This window comes from Anolis carolinensis, unplaced genomic scaffold (genome assembly GCF_035594765.1).
Source record: "Anolis carolinensis isolate JA03-04 unplaced genomic scaffold, rAnoCar3.1.pri scaffold_14, whole genome shotgun sequence".
In the NCBI taxonomy this organism is placed as follows: Eukaryota; Metazoa; Chordata; class Lepidosauria; order Squamata; family Dactyloidae; genus Anolis; species Anolis carolinensis.
In genome coordinates this window covers 14,236,131-14,240,311 of record NW_026943825.1, presented here as the reverse complement: position 1 = coordinate 14,240,311, position 4,181 = coordinate 14,236,131, and positions in this window count along the sequence as shown.

Sequence of the window (4,181 nt, the reverse complement as noted above, 5' to 3'; positions counted from 1 at the left end):
GGCCTAACTGTGCCTGTCCCCTGGGCTGAGTAGGTTGGTAGGAGACCAAGTGGGTGGAGCTTAGCCTTCAAACTGGCAGCAATTGGATAAAAACTATTATTCCTCTCCCTGTAATTAGGACTTTATTTTTCTTCTCTTTTTGTTGTATCAACCTAGAGGCGTGGATGATGGGTTGTGTTGTCAAATTTTGAGGTTGGGGGGCCTGTAGTTTTGTTGTTTTGTCCGCTGCCCTGATGCCATCACTCTTTTATATATATAGATTTCACATGTGTATTTCTCCCTGAAACCTTTGCAAATCCTCTCTATGTGCATTTTCCTCCTGCAATATTTGCAAGCCCTATTTATCAATGTTTATATCTATCTAGACATCTATGTGTGTGTGCGCGCGCACACGCATTTTCCCTCTGCACTTGCAAACATGTTTCTGTTGATTTGTTGTAAATCATGTTTTGGTGCTTAATTTGTAAAATCATAGCCGAATTTGATGTTTAATAGGCTTTTCCTTAATCCCTCCTTATTATCCAAGATATTTTCTTATCCAAGCTTCTGCCGGCCCGTTTAGCTTGGATAAGTGAGACTCTACTGTATATACAAATAGACCCAAAGGTGGAAACACCTTTAAAACATGTGAAAATTATATATTTAAAAAAGCTCACTCTATGAAGAATCCTTCTGCCATAGGAGTTTCAACGCCAAAGGCCTGCCTACAGAGAAAAGCCTTTTGGTGGGTCTATATTGGAGAATGAATGCAGTTTAACACCTCTTGTATTGCCATGGCTCCATGATATAAATAATCTTTTCAGCCCTGCCAAGATACACCCTTAGTAATCTTACTGCCACTACATGTATGGCAGATATTTTTCTGGGTCGATTAAACAGGGGAAAGAATAGTACTAAACATCTCCCCGACTTTGTGTGCTTTTGAAGGAACACCCTGAACACTGGGCTCTTCTGAAGCTGTTCTGAAGCGAGAAGAGATGCAAGTCTATCGGCTTTATCATTGTTCCATCACTGAGTCACTTTTCACAGGTATAATTATATCTTCAGGGCACATTTCTATGTAAATAAATATCAGGCATCTTCAGGGCTGTGTAAGCGGGCTTAAAACAAGCTGGCGGGTGTCAGAAGACCTTCAAATGAATCCTACTAGAGCAGATCAAAGGGAAACTTGGGAAGGTCCAGAGATACACTATGTAACAAAATTTGAAAAAAATTCTGTTCCTGGTTTAAAAGTGCTATTCCCTGTTGAACTGTGTGGTACTTACTTTGAAAGTGGTTGTTATACTGGTTTAAGAACAGCCCCTGAGTTGCATATAAGTACCATCCAGGCTGGAAACAATTCCAGGACTTCACATGTAATTTTCCAAATGACGAAATGTCTTCCTTTTTTTTTTCCAGTTTCACAATGACCAAAGTGGTCAATGTAGATGTGCCCTCTGTACTTTGATAAAGGGGAAGCATGACAAAGCACTGTACATTTTTGGGGTTCCTATGCATTTAAAAGCAGAACGGAAAAGAGTATTTTAGCCACAGTTGCATGTTGTACAACCAGTATTTCTAGCAACACAAAGATGGGGGCATCACAAATCATTCCTATTTGAAATTATCATATTCTCTTGGTTGTTTGGTTTGTCCCTGTAATGAAGTGTGAATTTTTGGTTTACAGATGTTATGTGTAATTATGTGTTTGTGTTTTCAAAGGGTCAGTATTTCAATTATTGCATCTCAGCACTCAGAGGTTGGTTGCCATGGAGAAGTGGGTGGAGCCAACTGCCGAGTTTTTAAAAAAACAGAGTCTGTGCTCTAATGAGGCACAGGGAAGACTGATCCTGGGTTGAAGGGATCAGGGAGGCTCAATTGCTTATTTTTTGAGTCAGTTTAAAATAAGTTTGGTGACTTATTTAATGCAGTCTGTGTCCTGATAAGGAACGGAGAATTTGTGATTGTATATCACAAGATGACTGTGGTTTAAAAGCAGTAAAGAAAGAAGTGACATTTTAAGAAGTTTGAATTACCTTATTCTAATATTGCAACTGTTAACTAAAGTGCCTCTAAGGAGAAATGTCATTGTAACCACTAAGCTCTGTGTCTGAATAAGCTTGTTGTTGTTCCTCAAACATCTAAGCCTCTGTCACATGTATTATGAACTGAGTTGTGTTACCATCTAAGTAAATAAGAAGAAGAAAGAAAAACAAGAATTAAAAGGTCTCCTCTCTAGTTCTTTGGTGCATTTTTCCAAAGTGGTGTCAAGCATTAATAATCCCCTTTACAGTTGGTGGCAGCATTATAAAGACTTTATAATTTGGTGGCAGCGTAAATAAACATCTTACAATTGGTAGCAGTGTTTAATAAAATAAGACTCTCCTTTACAGTCCCTTTTCCTTCAAAGTTTAAACTGTATTCCTAAATGCTCTGATGAAATTTTCTCACAATGTCAGAAATTTGACGACTAAAGTTAAATGGCATTTGGGAGGGAAAAATTCTTAGCTCTGAAGCAATGGCCGCACCCTTGTCTCTACTACATTACATTTATTTGTAATGCTGAAAACTCAGAAAAAAATAACATTTGAGATTATGATACTCGGAATCTTCCCATCAACTTGGTCATGGTGGATATTGCAATTGTTTAATTTTTGAGACCATTCTTTTAAATTAGTGGTTCCTGACCTTTGGTCCATGGACCACCAGTGGTCTCCAAGAACTAAAATATGATCCATGGCCTCACTGTTACTACACTGTTGCAAGTAGAGAGACTGGTCTCGTGAAACCCTCTTATAGTGCTGAGGTAATGGGGATGTTGGGAGAGGAGAGGCTGACTACCCACTAAAGGTGCGATGAGCCTCCTGACTGCTGCTTCTCCTCCTCCTCCCTCCCCTTGAGTGGAGCCATTCCATGTTCCCTTGATCTGGTCATGTAAGTGTGATTTATTGTTATAATTGTATTATTTTACTTTGTTTAATAATGCGTATTATGCTGTTATGTAATGTTTGTGTTGCTTTTATGACTGTAAACCGCCCTGAGTCCCATCCGGGAGATAGGGCAGTATATAAATAAATTATTATTATTATTATTATTATTATTATTATTATTATTATTATTATTATTATTATTATTATTATTTGGTGCCTGGAAGTGGGAGCGTCTTGTTGTCTTCATTTTTAGGCCTATTCCTGCGGTTATTTGGGGTGCTGGTTCAGAAAATTGCATTGGATAGACCACATCAGCTCTAGAATATTAAATATGGTTTTCTGTGGGCGAGCAGATGGTGACTGTTGGATGGCATATGTTCTGTATCAGAAACTAAAGCTGATGTGGTCTATCCAATGCAGTTTTCTGAATCAGCACCCCAGATAACCAAACTCAATCTAAAGTTGACCAAAAACTGATTCATAACTTTTTTGGTACTAACATTGAAGAGTGATCGCTAGCCAAGTGGTCCCTAGTCACAAAAAGTTGGGAGCCACTGTTTTAAATAGAGTATTTCATTACCTTGATTTATATGCAGAAAAGCACCAAAGAGAACAACACTGTACCTAAACAAAACAAGGAAAGTTATACAGAACTAAAACAACCCATCAAATCCCTGTGAAGTCATGGACACCAACGCATGTGTATGTAGATACACACATATACATATACATATATACTCCAAAAAAGGTATGTTTGAGAAGTGGAGAAACTCCCTCATGTGGTCAACTATAGAGCTACAGTTGGCAGCTTCCTGGTGAATTTGGTGGGGAGACTACCAAAATGACCAAAAGATTGAACTCATCTATGATCAAAAGTGATTATGGCTTGAGTGTGGGACCAAGAATCTGGGAGATCTGAGCCTGGATGGAAATTTTCCGGGTAAATCTTGGGCATGTCACACTCACCCAGCATGGGAAGAAAACCATGGCAAACCTTCTTTGAATAAATGTAGCCAAGAAAACCCTGTCTGAAAATGGGTTCTGGGTGCCACCATTCAAGAAGTCTTTTGATAAGCTGGAATGAATCCAGAGGAAGGAGTTCAAGATGGTCTAAGATCGGAGAAGCAGGTCTTACGAGAAATGGGTCATGAAATTAGGTACGTTCAACCAAGAGAAGAGACAGATGAGAATTTATATGATGTCATGTAGGAAATTAGATAGAGCTGGTAGAACCTTGATATGTCCTACAAATTTCCGTTGATCCAAAAACGC